At 43.6% G+C, this 18,780-nt stretch overlaps 1 pseudogene; it reads right to left on the bottom strand.

The window, feature by feature from the left end:
- LOC103348724 (laminin subunit beta-4-like) overlaps positions 1-17,524 on the bottom strand; it is a 120,618-nt pseudogene extending 103,094 nt beyond the window's left edge.
- Between the last annotated feature and the right edge of the window lie 1,256 nt (positions 17,525-18,780).

Below are 18,780 nucleotides of genomic sequence, written 5' to 3'. Positions count from 1 at the left end.
CAGTAAATTTTTCCAGAATAATTAATGTGAAATCAGGGTTCCTCCTTCTCAAAACTCCATTTCTTTCTTCCTTCCTTCCTTTCTTTCTTTCTTCCTTTCTTTTTCTTCCTTTCTTTCTTTCTTTCTTTTTTGACAGGCAGAGTGGACAGTGTGAGAGAGAGACAGAAAGGTCTTCTTTGCCGTTGGTTCACCCTCCAATGGCCGCCGCGGCCGGCACACCGCGCTGATCTGAAGGCAGGAGCCAGGTGCTTCTCCTGGTCTCCCATGGGGTGCAGGGCCCAAGCACTTGGGCCATCCTCCGCTGCACTCCCTGGCCACAGCAGAGAGCTGGCCTGGAAGAGGGGCAACTGGGACAGAATCCAGCGACCCGACCGGGACTAGAACCCGGTGTGCCGGCGCCGCAGGCGGAGGATTAGCCTAGTGAGCCTTGGCGCCGGCCTCTTTCTGCTCTTAATCTAATAAAACAGTGACCTCCAACCCCACTCCCCACTCTGCCCTGACCCTCTGCCAGTCACCAGCGTTGCTCAAGGGGTCCTTCCTGGCAGGTGCTAGCTGCGTGACGGTTTACAGAGCCTGGCAATGAGGCAGCCAGTCCAGGGCTGCTGCTGACCTGGGGGCTCACCAGCAAGGGTGGAGAGGGATGTAGCTTCTCTGGGTGCCCCATGCACTTCCCTTCAGCTGGGCGCTCTCATGCATGATTGTTTCTGATCATGTGTATATTGCTTGGTATTCATGAACCATTTCAATTTAGACATTTTTATTAAAAAAAAAAAACAACAAAACCATGAGCTCACATTAAGTTTCCATCAACACTACCTAAATATTTTTTCCCCACCGAAGTCACATTTTTGAAACCTATGTTTGTAAAGGAAAGAAATCCCAGAAAGGAAAGGTTACCTCACCACCAGCGGAGGGCTCAGTGTCCCAATACCTGGAGTCACAAACAAGCTCTCCCACTCCCTGGGCCTGGCCAGATGTGACATCAGGAGAGGCAGTCGCACAATCTTTTGCAAAATATTTAAACATTGTCCACCTGTGTCCAGGGTTTGAGGAATGCTCCACTAACACTCCTGCAGACTGGAATATCTAGGAACAAAATGGGAAAATTTATAAGGTTTCTCTAAGGAGACTTTGTTCTCCACTTCAGATTGGAAACTTACACACTTCACAGATCTTTTAAAATCAACTACACAAAGATGGCGGAATAGGAAGGGAGCACACTGATAGTCCGGGGAGAGATAGTTTAATAAAAGTGGAGATACTGCAGGTTCAAGGAAGAGTAGGGGAGGAAACAGCAGAAGAAACTCTTCCAGAACGCGTGATTCACAGCGGACCTGCGTGGAGAGCGTGGGAGCCCACAGTTCGGGACACCAGTGGCAGACTCAACACACCAGCGCTGGAACGCGAGGTGAGCCGAACCTCAATAGCCCGAGACACCGGCAGGCAAGCAGAGAGAGGAGACTAGAGGGAACGACCCCCCCGGGGGGGGGGGAGTTCACCAGGCTAACTGGAAGAGAGAGAGAGAGAGAAAAAAAAAAAGGTGACTGGTACGGACACGGGTTTCTCTCTCTCCGCTCACCTCTCAAGGGCGAGCAAGACAAAGAGCAGGCGCCATCTTGGACATACGTCATAAGCAGAGCGACCTCAGGTCTGCACCGGCCCTGAGCCTAGCAGAAAAACCTGACTCTGGGCGGGGCGAATTAACAGGAGATTAGGACCTAGTAAATTTGTGGTGCTACTGAACTGAGACTGTGAAAAAAGAGACGGTGTGGGAGAGAACTCACGGAATTCACGTGAGCACTCTCCAGAGATGCTACAATTCCATAACTTTGGCAACCCAGTGGGAGACTGAAGGAGAATCTGAGCCCACTCTGAGGGCCAAACAGATTCCCTGTGTGGTCCTTGGGAAAGAACTTCTGATCTCTGGCTCCTGTGGGTATATCATTTGCCTGCTAACTACCTCCAACTTCGTTCAGCTGTGCAGAATTACTTCCCTTTGAATCAAACAAAGAAAGAGAGAGAGAGAGAGAGATTTACCATGCCTAACCTGGGAGTGTCACCTTTGGCACACCAAACAGAGCTCTCAGGCCACACCCATCTCAAGCCCTAAGGCTCCATCAAAAACAGATAGTCCACTTAATCTAGAGTCATAGTATAACAAGAAAAAGCACCACAGTGAAGAAACCAAATATCTCCAATATGCCAAATAACAAATGCAAAAACCGAGGTAATAAAAACAAGGAAGTCACCATGACGCCCTCAAATGAAAAAGACACCCCAATTCAAGATTATGAAGATGATGACATAGAAGAAATGCAAGAAGCAGATCTCAAAAAATTGATAAGAACATTAAGAAGTTCTCAAAAACAAATTCTTGAACTACAGAAATCCTTAATGGACAAGATAGAAAATCTCTCTCGTGAAAATGAAATATTAAGGAGGAATCAAAATGAAACGAAACAACTAGTACAACAGGAAACTGTGATAGTGACTGAAGTGAAGAATTCAATAGATCAAATGAAAAACACAATAGAGAGCCTTATGAACAGAATGAGTGAAGCAGAAGAGAGAATATCGGACTTAGAAGACAGAGAACAGGAAAGGATACAGTCAGACCAAAGAAAAGAAGAGGAAATTAGAAATCTAAAACATATTGTCAGGAATCTTCAGGATACTATTAAAAAACCCAACATTCGGGTTCTAGGAGTTCCTGAAGGCATGGAGAGGGAGAAAGGATTAGAAGGCCTTTTTAGTGAGATATTAGCAGAAAATTTCCCAGGTTTGGAGAAGGACAGAGACATTCTAGTACAGGAAGCTCACAGAACCCCTAATAAACACGACCAAAAGAGATCCTCACCACGACACGTTGTAATTAAACTCTCCACAGTGAAACATAAAGAAAAGATCCTAAAATGTGCAAGAGAGAAACGTCAGATTACTCTCAGAGGATCTCCAATCAGACTCACAGCTGACTTCTCATCAGAAACCCTGCAAGCTAGGAGGGAATGGCGAGATATAGCCCAGGTACTAAGAGAGAAAAACTGCCAGCCCAGAATATTATATCCTGCAAAGCTATCATTTGTGAATGAAGGTGAAATAAAGACTTTTCATAGCAAACAGAAATTGAAAGAATTTGTCGCCACTCATCCAGCCCTGCAACAGATGCTTAAAGATGTGTTGCACACAGAAACACAGAAACATGGTAATCAATATGAAAGAAGGTAAAGGAAGGAAATCTCACAGCAAAAGATCACAGGGAATTCAAAGCATATATTAGAACTTACCTTTGGCAAATGGCAGGGCAAAGTTACCACTTTTCATTAGTCACATTGAACGTTAATGGCCTGAACTGTCCAGTTAAAAGACACAGATTGGCTGACTGGGTTAAGGAACAAAACCCATCTATTTGCTGCTTACAAGAAACACATCTTTCCAACAAAGATCCATACAGACTGAAAGTAAAAGGCTGGAAAAAGATATACCATGCCAACAGAAATGAAAAAAGAGCGGGTGTAGCCATCTTAATATCGGACAACATAAACTTTACCACAAAAACTGTTAAGAGAGACAAAGAGGGGCACTACATAATGATTAAGGGATCAATTCAACAAGAAGATATAACAATTATCAATGTATATGCACCTAACTACAGGGCACCAGTTTATCTAAAAGATTTGTTAATGGACTTAAAGGGAGACTTAGACCCCAATACTATAGTACTGGGGGACTTCAATACTCCACTCTCAGAAATAGACAGATCAATAGGACAGAAGATCAACAAGGATACAGTAGATTTAAACGACACTATAGCCCAAATGGATCTAACAGATATATACAGAACTTTCAATCCTACAGCTAAAGATTTTACATTCTTCTCAGCAGTACATGGAACCTTCTCTAGGATTGACCACATACTAGGCCATAAAGCAAGTCTCAGCAAATTCAAAAGAATTAGAATCATACCATGCAGCTTCTCAGACCATAAAGGAATGAAGTTGGAAATTAGCAACTCAGGAATCCCTAGAGCATACGCAAACACATGGAGATTGAACAACATGCTCCTGAATGAACAATGGGTCATAGAAGAAATTAAAAGAGAAATCAAAAATTTTCTGGAAGTAAATGAGGATAACAGCACAACATACCAAAACTTATGGGACGCAGCAAAAGCAGTGTTAGGAGGAAAGTTTATATCAATAGGTGCCTACATCAAGAAATTGGAAAGGCACCAAATAGACGAGCTTTCAATTCACCTCAAGGATCTAGAAAACCTACAGCAAACCAGACCCAAATCTAGTAGGAGAAGAGAAATAATTAAAATCAGAGAAGAAATCAACAGGATTGAATCCAAAAAAAACATTACAAAAAATCAGCCAAACGAGGAGCTGGTTTTTTGAAAAAATAAACAAAATTGACACCCCATTGGCCCAACTAACTAAAAAAAGAAGAGAAAAGACCCAAATCAATAAAATCAGAGATGAAAAAGGAAACGTAACAACAGACACCACAGAAATAAAAAGAATCATCAGAAATTACTACAAGGACTTGTATGCCAGCAAACAGGGAAACCTATCAGAAATGGATAGATTCCTGGACACATGCAACCTACCTAAATTGAACCAGGAAGACATAGAAAACCTAAACAGACCCATAACTGAGACAGAAATTGAAACAGTAATAAAGGCCCTCCCAACAAAGAAAAGCCCAGGACCAGATGGATTCACTGCTGAATTCTACCAGACATTTAAAGAAGAACTAACTCCAATTCTTCTCAAACTATTCAGAACAATTGAAGAAGAGGGAATCCTCCCAAATTCTTTCTATGAAGCCAGCATCACCTTAATTCCTAAGCCGGAAAAAGATGCAGCACTGAAAGAGAATTACAGACCAATATCCCTGATGAACATAGATGCAAAAATCCTCAATAAAATTCTCGCCAATAGAATGCAACAACACATCAGAAAGATCATCCACCCAGACCAAGTGGGATTTATCCCTGGTATGCAGGGATGGTTTAATGTGCGCAAGACAATCAATGTGATACACCACATTAACAGACTGCAGAAGAAAAACCATATGATTCTCTCAATAGATGCCGAGAAAGCATTTGATAAAATACAACACCCGTTCATGATGAAAACTCTAAGCAAACTGGGTTTGGAAGGAACATTCCTCAATACAATCAAAGCAATCTATGAAAAACCCACAGCCAACATCCTATTGAATGGGGAAAAGTTGGAAGCATTTCCACTGAGATCTGGCAGGGATGCCCACTCTCACCACTGCTATTCAATATAGTTCTGGAGGTTTTAGCCAGAGCTATTAGGCAAGAAAAAGAAATTAAAGGGATACAAATTGGGAAGGAAGAACTCAAACTATCCCTCTTTGCAGATGACATGATTCTTTATTTAGGGGACCCAAAGAACTCTACTAAGAGACTATTGGAACTCATAGAAGAGTTTGGCAAAGTAGCAGGGTATAAAATCAATGCACAAAAATCAACAGCCTTTGTATACACAGACAATGCCATGGCTGAGGAAGAACTTCTAAGATCAATCCCATTCACAATAGCTACAAAAACAATCAAATACCTTGGAATAAACTTAACCAAGGACATTAAAGATCTCTACGATGAAAATTACAAAATCTTAAAGAAATAGAAGAGGATACCAAGAAATGGAAAAATCTTCCATGCTCATGGATTGGAAGAATCAATATCATCAAAATGTCCATTCTCCCAAAAGCGATTTATAGATTCAATGCAATACCAATCAAGATACCGAAGACCTTCTTCTCAGATCTGGAAAAAATGGTGCTGAAATTTATATGGAGGCACAAGAGACCTCGAATAGCTAAAGCAATCTTGTACAACAAAAACAAAGCCGGAGGCATCACAATACCAGATTTCAGGACATACTACAGGGCAGTTGTAATCAAAACAGCATGGTACTGGTACAGAAACAGATGGATAGACCAATGGAACAGAATAGAAACACCAGAAATCAACCCAAACATCTACAGCCAACTTATATATATTTGATCAAGAATCTAAAACTAATTCCTGGAGCAAGGACAGTCTATTCAATAAATGGTGCTGGGAAAATTGGATTTCCACGTGCAGAATGATGAAGCAAGACCCCTACCTTACACCTTACACAAAAATCCACTCAAGATGGATTAAAGACCTAAATCTACGACCTGACACCATCAAGTTACTAGAGAACATTGGAGAAATCCTTCAAGATATTGGCATAGGCAAAGAATTTCTGGAAAAGACCCGGGAGGCACAGGCAGTCAAAGCTAAAATCAACTATTGGGATTGCATCAAATTGAGAAGTTTCTGTACTGCAAAAGAAACAGTCAGGAGAGTGAAGAGACAACCGACAGAATGGGAAAAAATATTTGCAAACTATGCAACAGATAAAGGGTTAATAACCAGAATCTACAAAGAGATCAAGAAACTCCACAAAAACAAAACCAACAACCCACTTAAGAGATGGGCCAAGGACCTCAATAGACATTTTTCAAAAGAGGAAATCCAAATGGCCAACAGGCACATGAAAAAATGCTCAAGGTCATTAGCAATCAGGGAAATGCAAATCAAAACCACAATGAGATTTCACCTCACCCTGGTGAGAATGGCTCACATGCAGAAATCTACCAACAACAGATGCTGGCGAGGATGTGGGGAAAAAGGGACACTAACCCACTGTTGGTGGGAATGCAAACTGGTCAAGCCACTATGGAAGTCAGTCTGGAGATTCCTCAGAAACCTGAAGATAACCCTACCGTTCGATCCAGCCATCCCACTCCTTGGAATTTACCCAAAGGAATTTAAATTGGCAAACAAAAAAGAGGTCTGCACCCTAATGTTTATTGCAGCTCAATTCACAATAGCTAAGACCTGGAACCAACCTAAATGCCCATCAACGGTAGACTGGATAAAGAAATTATGGGATATGTACTCTTTAGAATACTATACCGCAGTAAGAAACAACGAAATCCAGTCATTTGCAACAAAATAGAGGAATCTGGAACACATCATGCTGAGTGAAATAAGCCAGTCCCAAAGGGACAAATACCATATGTTCGCCCTGATCAGTGACAACTGACTGAACACCAAAAAGGAAACCTGTTGAAGTGAAATGGACACTATGGGAAACGGTGACTGGATCAGCATAGCCCTGACTGTTAATGAACAACTTAATACATTATCCCTCTTAGTAGTTTTTTTGTCTGTTCTACTTAATATGACTGGTTTAATTCTGTAATTAATACACAGTTATTCTTAAGTGTTGAAATTTAACTGAAATGTGATCCCTGTTAAACATAAGAGTAGGAATAAGAGAGGGAAAAGATGTATAATTTGGGACATGCTCAAGCTGACTTGCCCCAAATGGTAGAGTTAGAAACATACCAGGGGACTCCAATTTAATCCCATCAAGGTGGCATGTACCAATGCCATCTCACCAGTCCAAGTGATCAATTTCAGTTCACAATTGATCATAATGAAAGGACTAAGAGTCAAAGGGAGCACATAAACAAGTCTAGTACCTGCTAATACTAACCGATAGAATAAATAAAGGGGAGAGTGATCCAACATGGGAAGCGAGATACTCAGCAGACTCATAGAATGGCGGATGTCCTAAACAGCACTCTGGCCTCAGAATCAGCCCTAAAGGCATTCGTATCTGGCTGAAAAGCCCATGAGAGTATTTCAGGCATGGAAAGCCAAGATACTCTGGCAAAAAAAAAAAACAAAAAAAAACAAAAAAAAAAAAAACAAAAAAAAAAAAAAAAAACAACAACAACAACCCTAAATGAAAGATCTCTGTGAGTGAGATCCCAGTGGAAAGAACAGGTCTTCAAAGAAGGAGGTACCTTTCTCTGAAGGGAGAAGAGAACCTCCACTTTGACTATGACCTTGTCTAAACAAGATAAGAGTCGGAGAACTCAAGGGGCTTCCATAGCTTTGGAAACTCATGACTGGTGCATAGGGAGATTACTGATGCCATAAACAGGAGTGTCAATTTGTAAAGTCAACAACAGGAGTCACTGTGCACTTACTCCTCATGTAGGATCTCTGTCCTTAATGTGCTGTACATTGAGACTTAATGCTATAATGAGTACTCAAACAGTATATTTCGCTTTGTGTTTCTATGGGGGTGCAAACTGTTGAAATCTTTACTTAATGTATACTAAACTGATCTTCTGTGAAAAAAAAAAAGAAGAAATTATTAATTCCCAACTTGACTCTCGCTGGGATTAAACATGACAATAGGTCTGATCTGATTTCATCATCATTTAAAAAATCATCTATTATTTTTCACTTTATGTTTGTGTGGGAGCTAACTGTTGAAATCTTTACTTAATGTATGCTAAACTGATCCTCTGTATATAAAGAGAATTGAAAATGAATCCTCATGTGAATGGAAGGGGAGAGGGAGTGGGAAAGGGGAGGGATGCGGGTGGGAGAGATGTTATGGGGGGGAAGCCATTGTAATCCATAAGCCGTACTTTGGAAATTTATATTCATTAAATAAAAGTTAAAAAAAAAGAAAGATTTCTAAAAAAAAAAAATCAACTACACAAGGGCAGGTGTTGTGGTGTAGTGGGCTAAGCCTCCACCTGTGGCACCGGCATTCCAGATGGATGCTGCTTCAAGTCCTGGCTGCTCCTCTTCCAATCCAGCTCTCTGCTATGACCTGGGATAGCAGTGGAAGATGGCTCAAGTGCCTGGGCCCCTGCACCCATGTGGGAGACCCAGAGGAAGCTCCTGGCTCCTGGCTTCGGATCAGCACAGCTCCGCTGCCACTGCAGCTGTTTGGGGAGTGAACCAGCAGGTGGAAAATCTTTCTCTCTGTTACTCTACTTCTCAAATAAACAAATAATATCTTAAGAAAAAAATCAGCTACACAACACACATACGGAAACTTCTTCCAATGTGTAGGCAAGTACTCACAAGTACATATTTTGTTCTCAGAATCTCCTTACATTTTTCAAATGCTTATGATGAGTTACCTATTGAAAAAAAAGAGAACATATAAATTGAGAAGCTAATGTAATTCATATTTTATAGCAAATTTCTATCATTCTCTTTCCCACTGGCAAACCCTAATGCAGCCTTCAAAAACCCACCCAGGGAGTTTATTCTGATTCCCCGGAGCAGATTTAAAATAAAATTTTCAGCATTCTAATTCCACCTCTATTATTGAACTTGTGATGGATTATAATTTTCCATTTAAATGTTCACATCTATGATCAGAGTGTGAGTTCTTTGTGGGCAGAGATTGGTAATTTTTTTAAAAATTAAACATTTTATATCCTTTTTTTTTGTTAGCAAAACCAGCACCAGGCCTGGCATCAAAATTAGATTAAAGAAAGACAGTGATTTGCTCTGGCATCTGATCAGCCTTAGAAAAGACACTAAGCTTCTTCCCCTGGATCACAATCTTTCCATCTTTCCCTAAATGATTTCCGGTTCCTGTCTGTTTCTCCCCAAAGTTATCTTTTTAGTTCTTGTGGTCTGTATCACTCTAGTACTTGGAGTTTCCTTTTCCCAGTGTCTTCCAAGGTTTTTTAAGTTACTAACCTCAGAGTCATTAATTAACAGGTAATTTTTATATATATAAATTCAAAAACAGCTAACCACAGGACAAAAGTGGGGTCTGGATTTCTTCTTTTTTTTGCTCTGTGCCAGGAAGCCAGGCAGTGCAACTCCAGCCTACCACTGAGCATTCTGAGATTAGACACAGGGGGCAGCAGCTACGCATCTGTGCTTTGGAGGTCAACATAAGGTGGCTGAACTGAAATCATGCTTCTAGGTCCAGTCTGACACTGACCTGATCAAGACCTAAAGGAAAATCCAAAAAGAAGACACCTTTTTGAAAATCCAAAAAAGAAATGACTTTTAAAAAAGATTTATTTATTTATGTGAAAGAGTTACACAGAGAGAGAAGGAGGCAGAGAGAGAGGTCTTCCATCTGCTGCTTCACTCCCCAGTTGGCTGCAGCAGCTGGAGCTGTGCCGATCTGAAGCCAGGAGTCAGGAGCTTCCTCTGGGTCTCCCACATGGGTGCAAGGACTTGGGCCATCTTCTACTGCTTTCCCAGGCCATCAGCAGGGAGCTGGATCAGAAGTGGTACAGCCATGTCTCGAACTGGTGTCCATACAGGATGCTGGTGCTGCAGGCGATGGCTTCACCAGCTACGCCACAGTGCTGGCCCCAAGAAGTGATTTTTGAGAGCCCCCGGCTTGTCAAGCTAACCACCCCCTGCCGTGGCTTGTTGGTAATAAAATGCCCTTGAGACTATTTGTCTGGTATCACCAGCATCTCTGCCCAGTCCACTGGCGCAGTGTCCCATGCCTCTGCAGGCCTAGATCTTTGGTGGAGCAGGGAGGTTTTACCCTGATTGCACCCACACATCTGTTTAGGTGGCAACACACATGGCCACCATGTGGCAGCATTTCCTACTACCAAAGAGAAGGCTCATTTCCTGGGACGCACATCTTGAAGACACATCGATGTGTTCTGGCAAGTCAGAGCACTGTGGAAAAATCAGCATGCCCCTTAATTCCAACAGCTGTTAACATCCACTGGAACTAGGTGTTGGTCACTTGGTATGGAATACAGCTTGGAACATTCCCCTGGAGTGGGGGTTGGGGGTTCCTCTCTGGTCAAGCAGATGTCAGAACTTTGCACTTAGCTAGCTAGCCATGATCTATTCTCCAGCACAGACACAGAGCAGCATCCCAACCTGGACATGATGGGAACTCAGATGTCTACAGCTGAACTGCCCAGCAGAAGTAGAATGTGAGTCCAGGGGCTGACATCCTGGTATAGCAGGTAAAGCCTCCACCCGCAACGCCCACATCCCATATGGATGCTGGTTCGAGATCCAGCTGCTCCACTTTCAATCTAGCTCACTGCTGGTGCACCTGGAAAGGCAGTGGAGGATGGCCCAAGTGCTTGGGCCCCTGCAACCACACAGGAGACCCGAAAGAAGCTCCTGGCTCCTGGCTTCAGCCTTGCCCAGCTCCAGCTGTTGCAGCCACTTGGAGAGGGAATCAGCGGATGGAAGATCTCTCTCTCTCTCTCTTTCTCTCTGTCGTTCCCCCATTCGCGGAGGAATGACACTAAACCCTGCGCTGTTCTTTTGTCTGCTCGGCCCTTCCCGGGTTTGCTGCTGGTCCTTCCCGGGTTGGCTGCGCGATGAGAGAAGCGCGGGCTGAAGCCGTGCAGAGCCGGGAAGCCACCGCAGGGTGAGATGCCAAGAAGCCGCCTCGGGGCGGGCGCCGGGAAGCCGCGGGGATAAGAGAAACAGAAGTTTAGAAGTAAAATGAGAGAAATAGGAATGCTGGCAGATAGAAGTAAAATAGGAGAAATAGGAATGCCCGGAGATAGAGAAATAGAGAAAAATAAGGCCTCCCCACACCATGGCAATGAGAGGGCTTGGATTCGGTCTGCCTGATTAGGCGATAAGCACCAGCAGGCAGCTCAAGCAGAGTATGAGCCGCAGGTCACCGAAGACAGGCACGAATCAACATCAATAAGTCTCCCCACAATATGGCAATGAGAGGGCTTGGATTCGGTCTGCCTGATTAGTAAAGCGATAAGCACTTGCAGGCAGCTCAAGCAGAGCATGCACTGCAGGGCACCGAACTCAGGCACGCATCAGTGCCTAAAAACCTCCTCTCAACATGGCGAAGAGAGGACCCGGATTCGGTTTGCCTGATTGGTAGGGCTTGTAAGCACCTGTAGGCAACTCTAGCAAGCAGAGCAGAGTGTGCGCCACGGGGCACCGAAGACAGGCGCGTATCAACGCCAAAGAATAAAAAGAAAGGGGGAATTGTGGGGAGCAACTCGGACTAGACTAAATTACTGGAATTAAGACTTATTCTATGCATCTGCTCTCCCACAATATGGCGCTGGGAGAGGAGGAAACAGCTTCTACACAGCTGCCTCTCGCCAATTTGACTGATAAGCTGCAGGAGCTGATCCTGCTCCTGATTGGAGGAGAGCAGCGTGCTCGGCGTGTGGGTAGCAGAGCTGGGATTGGTGGAAGAGGACTATAAAGGAGGAGAGAGACAACATGCACCAGGAATATCCGGATAACATCTGAGCAGCCCCCGAGAGAGCCGGCCGGCGGTGTGCCGCTCCCCCGTGGAAGTGGGGAAAGTGGCAGGGGGGCCCGCCCCTCCACGGAGGTTGAGGGATGGGCAGCCAACCCGGGAAGGACCAGCAGCAAACCCGGGAAAGGCCAAGCAGACAAAAGAACAGAGCAGGGTTTAGTGTCATTCCTCCGCGAATGGGGGAGCGACATCTCTCTCTCTCTCTCTCTCTCTCTCTCTATCTCTATCTCTTCCTCTCTCTATCTCTATCTCTATCTCTTCCTCTCTCTATCTCTATCTCTATATCTATGTCTATCTCTTCCTCTCTCTGTGGCTCTGCCTTTAAAGTAAATAAAAAACAAATCTTTTTATCTTAAAAAAAAATGTGAGTCCAGCATGAAATTTAAAATTTTCTAGTGGTCACATTTAAAAAAAAAAAACAGATAAATTAACTTTTATTGAAATACATAAATCAATATAGTAGAGAATGATAATTTCATAATGTAGTCAATATGTTTTAAATTAAGCATGCCGTATTATAGATGTTTACCCTGACTTAAGTCTTAGAAATCTGGGGTATTTTTGCACTCACAGCACATCTCAATTTGGATTAGCCTCATTTCAAGTAGCCACATAAGGGGAGGGAACATGATGTTAGGGCAGAGAAGAGTGGGTGCATTGCAGGAAGTGGGGTTCAGCAGAGTCCTCGGGCCAATAACTCAGGAGAGGCCAAAAGAGGGATCAGGAATTAGGATTCACAACACAATGGCATTTAGCAGATGCCAGTTACGTATCTGTCAAATGGATAACAAAAGCAGCCCTAAGCTGTCCCACATATTGTGAGTATTTCCACCCTTCCCTCTAATGGCTTAGCATCCCCTAAAAGACATCAGGTTAGCAGTGTGGAGAGTAGAGGCATCAGAACCCCAGTGCTGCAGACAGAGAAGGGGCGTGGAATTGTCCCATGTGGCTTCAGGAGAACGGAAAGGGTTCCGGGGCAGCGTGGGAGAGGCTCGGGGTGAGTGAGTGACCTGCGCTGGGGTAGCCCAGCCAGGATGGAAGCACATTTAGGTCCATCAGCAGGCCCATGGCCAGTGGTGGGACAAGAGGACTCCCTGACCAGGCCCACATGTCCAGTGAGTGTCTAGTGTGGGGTTCAGTGTCATCGTTGTTCATAAAGAGACATGGCATAAACCCAGGAAGGAAAAATGTCTCTCAGTGGGCTGCAGTCCTTTCAGTCCAAATTCTGTGTTAAAGTCTTTAGCTTGCAGTAAAAAGGCAAAATGTTCTCTTTCTCTTTCCCTTTCATGTGTTAAAGAAGGAAAAGGCCCTTGGTACCGACGGTCAAGGGCTGGCTGCGTGGATCACATGAGAACCTGGGGTCATAGATGAAGTTTTGTTCCTCCTTGAGAAATACTATCATTAAAAGTCCAAACAGTGGCTGGCATTCTGGAGCTGCTGGTTAAGCCACTGCCTGCCACACAGGCATCCCATATGCGGACCAGTTAAGGTCCCAGCTGTTCCTCTTTTGATCCAGTTCCCTGCTAATGTGCCTGGGAAAGCAGCAGAAGATGGCCCAAATACTCAGGCCCCTGCCACCCATGTGGGAGACTCAGTTGGAGTTCCCGGCTTCTGACTGTGGCCTGGCCTACCCCTTGCCATTGAGGTCATCTGGGGAGCGAACTGGTAGATGGAAAATTGATCTCTCTCTCTCTCATTTTTGCTTCCCCACCTCCAACTCTGCCTTTTAAGTAAATAAACAAATATTTTTAAAAAGATTAAAAAAAAAGGATGGTAATTACTTATTGTTGATCCTATGTTAAAAACAAGCTGTTCTTACTATATTTGTCTTTCAATCTGGCTAAAAATAAAAAAGCAGAGGAAATAACAAGACATTAACTTTTCCATCAATAGGTACTTAAATACAACAACAATTAAATTAAAATATGGCTTAGCGATTTTATAAATTTATATGCTAGGATTAAAATGTTAACTTCTGTGGAACTAATTTTCTGTCCTATAAGAGGCAGATGCCCTGGAAGCTGTTTTAAAATGCAGAAAAAAATAGCCAGGATATGCTTTTTGAGTTAGAATTACTTCCTTTAGTCAAAAATGGGAGATTTGGCAGGAAATTAAGGAAACAGTTGGCCAGCAGGTTACGGGCAATCATCGTCTCCCTCTCTCTATTTTTTTTCCCTCAGATTTCACAGTTTTGGTAGAAAATCTTCCCTGAGCAAAATCTTTATACACACTTGTGGACATAGGAAAAAGATATTTATTAAGCTCACAATAAAGGGGCCCCCAGGCTTGCCTGGTAGACCAGAAGGTCTTATTAGTGAATTGGAATTAATTTTGCTTCAGACAGATTTTCAAAGATTATAGCAGCACAGACTGGCCTTTGAGATCGCTTACTTTAATACCTCCACTTGTGGTTGTGTTTAAAACTCCTAAAGGGCTCTACAAAGATTGCCACAGCACTGTTGGTGGCCTGCACTGTTACCGCTGGCTTATACCTGTGGGACTCTGAAGGATTTTCTTTTTTCTTTTTTTGCCAAATTTCCAAGAAGCAAGGGCTGTTCATTACCACCTTCTATCTGGAAACTGCCTTCAACAGCACAAGTCCTCGGTGACCATCAGTTGTATGTCCTCACCGTGGCGCCTGTGAACCTGCACGATGTGACCAGGGCTGCCTCTTTGCCTTTACTGCCACCTGGCTTCTCCTCACTCACTCAGCTCCTTGCTTCTTGCCTTTCCTTGGACATCAAAAATCTCGTGCCTTAAGAGTTTTGTCATGAGCCAGACATTCTGATCTCTTACTCTTTCTGTTCTTTTGGGTCTCTGTTTAAATGTCAACATCTTCCTTTTTAAAGATTTATTTATTTATTTGAAAGGGAGAGAGAGAGAGAGAGAGAGAATGAGAATGAATCTTCTTGATCCACTGGTTCACTCCCCCAAATGGCCACAATGCCTGAGGCTGGACCAGGTCAAAGCCAGGAGCCCAGTCCTTGGGTCAGCAGAAGATGACATTAGCAGGAAGATACATTAGCAGGGAGCTGGACTGGAAGTGGAGCAGCTGGAACTCAAACTGGTGTGCATAGGGATGCTGGCTTTGCAGGTGGTGGCTTAACCCACTGCACTACAATGCTGGCCCCCAAATGCCAACATCTTAGAGACTGTTCTTGATTACCCTGTCTAAAATGCCACCACCTTCCTACCACTCTCTTTTCTGCCCAACTTTATATATTTCCTAAGTGCTTATCTACTTGAGACTGTGCTATAGAGTTGCTGGTCTATTTCCTGTCTGTCTCCATCATTAGAGTTTAAGCTGAATGACACCAAGGAGCACTTTTTTTAAGCTCATATCCTCACTGCCTAGAATAGTATCTGATGCATCGTAGATGCTCCATAGGATTTGTTGAATGAATGCATGTTGATTGTAATGATTACTTGAGCCAATCTGTCAAAAAAACCAGCCCACCCAGAGATCCACGTCATCAATACATTTTGAAATCACTGGCCATGGAAAGCCTTATTGTTGAAGAAAACCACAATACTTTTTGAAAATGAAGGTACAGCAGATGCTAGACCAATTCTGAGCTTGTGCCAGACTTTTCCTCAAAGAGCAGCAGGGGATGTCAAGTCTTCAAAGTCTTTTCCATACTACTATGGAAACTATCTGGGAAAAATGTCCAAGGTCAAAGTTCGCAGGTCATGTGAAACCATTTCAGAAGCATACTCCTTGATAAGGCTGGCTACAGAGGATATTTACTTATAGCCAACACGTGTGGGAGTCCCAATGCAATGGATCTATGGCGTTGGGAAGCCCCTGGAGAATTTTTTTTAATTTTAATTTTTTAAATTTGTTTAAGGTGAACACATTTCATTCATTTCAGAAAAAGTTTTTGGTTGGTGGCTCTGCCTTAGGAAAAACTCATCCTTCATGCTGTGTACACGCTTAACCACCCCAGCCATTGCAGCCCTGCCTGTAGTACTTGTCGTCCTGGAAGGGTTTGAGTCGTTTTCTCCAGTTCTAAATTTTCCAAGATGTCCGTCACTTTCTGGAGTCTGGACGAAAGAAACCTCCACAACTGGCTTTATTTCCAAACGCCAGAGGTTGAAGGACAAGACGGTGATGCTAGTGCTGGAGAGTTTCCAGTATTCACGTTGGAAACCACTGCTGTGGATTTACTGAAGTCACTTGGAGGGCCATCCCTCCCACCTGGCCAAGAGTGGAGTACAGTGTCCACTGGCTCATTTCCTGTACACCAGGAGAAATCCTCTTCCTTACACAAGGGCTTCCTAAACTTAGAACAGTGCTGAGCACCCAAGCATTGTCTCCACTCACTTATAATCATCATCTTTTCCTAGAAACCAATTAGGACACAAAGCATTTCCCAGAGACCTCAGTGGGTTGCCTTACATGAACAATACGTGGAAAAGCCTGGGCCACTCAGAGTAGGTTCGTGTCCAACTTCCTTCCTGCACACCCTCTCATTTCAGAGGCGGACGTGATCGTCTCAGGGGTTTCAGGAGGTGTGATACTCGGATGACCTTGGATGTTTGTTCTGCTGCCAGTATACAGGGAGAAAAACACCCCTGCGGAGCCACTGGCACTTTTAGAAAACTGGTGTTGAGGGGCAAAAGACACACGAATAAGCTCACATTGGGAATTTATGACTTTGAGGCAAAAAACTTCCACGTGGTAATTTGAGGTTGGTGTCTAATCATTTTACAATTCTACACCCCTCTCACCCCTCATCCCATCTAAGCCAGAACAACAGTGACTTGCATTATGCATAATGACCAGACTTTAAGGGACTTTAAGGGACTTGGCAATCTTTACTGGCAGTCAATGCTGTTCACTCTACAGGAATGACTGAGGCAGCTGAGTGGACCAGTAGATACTAAAGTAATTCCCCTTGAAAACTGAACTAAAGAGACTTCAGTCTAACTCAAAAGTAACAAGAAATAGAATTGAGCAGATCTTCAAGCCAAGTTCAATCAGGGTTTCCCATACTTTGAATGCTATTGTCTGTGTCTCTGTTGTTCAGAAAGGAGTCTTGTCTCCTTCTGTCCTGTTGCTTCAGTGTCCCCAGGTGGATGTGGGAAAAGTCTACATGTTTGATTAACTAACATCCCAGCAAGTAAGCAAAAAACCGACCCACCTCCAAATAGCTGAGGACGCGGTATTTCTGGTTGCCATTCAGCCCGCAGGTGGAAGATGCTGTGAGCTGGGTGCTGCAGCCTTGGAGGAGATGGCAGGCACCCCTGCTGCATCCATCTTGACCCCTGAAGCAACTGATCTACCCTTGAACACAACAGAAAAAAGGCACATAGAAGGCAGTCTGGGGAGGATGCAAAGCCTGGAAAAGACACTGGTTGAGTGGGAAGCTTACCAACTCACTGATCTTCATTTTTACTCCTATTGCCCTTGAAGACCCAGGGAAGGGATGCTGCTGGTGTCCTCAGCCTGGAGGAAATCTCCTAGCTGGGTAGGATACACTACTTGTGTACCCTATCCCATCCTGGGGCAGCCTGCAGTCAGTGATTGATGGATACGGCATTCCAATGCCCCAGGCTGGGATCAACTCCACAACCAACTCATGTTCAGCATCTCCTCTTGGCAGTTGGGTGAAGCATGACCCCATCCAGGATCATATATGTCCACTTCCTTCACTCTTAAGAAATCACTGGTAGGACCCGAGCTGTGGCACAGCAGGTAAAGCTGCTGCTGGTGATGCCAGCATCCTATATGGGCATCAGTTCATGTCCTGGCTGCTCCACTTCCAATCCAATTCCCTGGTAATGAACCTGGGAAATCAGTGGAAGATGGTTCAAGTGGTTGGGCCCCTGAACCCACGTGGGAGACACAGATGGAGTTCCTGGCTCCTGGTTTGTTATGGCCTTTTGGGGAATGAACCAGTCGATTCAAGATCTCTCTATCTCTGTCTCTTCCCCTTTCTCTGTAACTCTGCTTTTCAAATAAATAAAAAAAATATTTTTTTTCTGAAAAAAGAAACCACTTTCACACCAATCCCTGTCTTGGGCTCTGCTTTGAGGAAACCTGATTTGACAGCTTCTATTTACTGAGGCTTCTTTCTGTGTCATTTTGGGGCAAATAACAAAGACTAATGCATAGGCATGAAGAAGGAGAATCCTCATCCTGCTTTATGCATGTTATTCTGACCTACGCAAATTGGAGAATTTAGGAAATAATCATGAAATAACTTTCTATTAAATGATGGAAGTTCGATTGAAACTCTTTATAAGCTGGACGGTAGGACTCAGATACAGCATGGACCAAATTTCGCCATCTATGGGCAGAAGAGGTATGTTGGCTTCTGGTCTGTGTGTCACACTTCACCCACCTGACAGTGCCAACACCCAGATCTGCCATGGAGGGACTTGACCACAACTGACATGACACCAATTCAGAGGCAGTGCTCAACTGTTGCCTCAATTCTCCACTTGAATAATTCTCTTAAATCTCTGTTTCAAAACTATTTTAAAAATTCTGTCCATTCTAAAATAGTAAGTTCTGGAGAGGGAATATTAACTTCTTTGGAAAAAGTACAAGGAATTAAAATTTTAGTTTAATAAACTGCTAAATATGAGTTAGTAGTAGTAATCATAGTCAATAATAGAAAACACAAGAAATCCTAGCTATCAG

Source organism: Oryctolagus cuniculus, chromosome 3 (assembly GCF_051225735.1).
Source record: "Oryctolagus cuniculus isolate XC-2025 breed Fujian yellow rabbit chromosome 3, ASM5122573v1, whole genome shotgun sequence".
In the NCBI taxonomy this organism is placed as follows: domain Eukaryota; kingdom Metazoa; phylum Chordata; class Mammalia; order Lagomorpha; family Leporidae; genus Oryctolagus; species Oryctolagus cuniculus.
The sequence above is the reverse complement of the archived record's forward strand: the minus strand, read 5'-3'. Positions and strand labels throughout refer to the sequence as shown.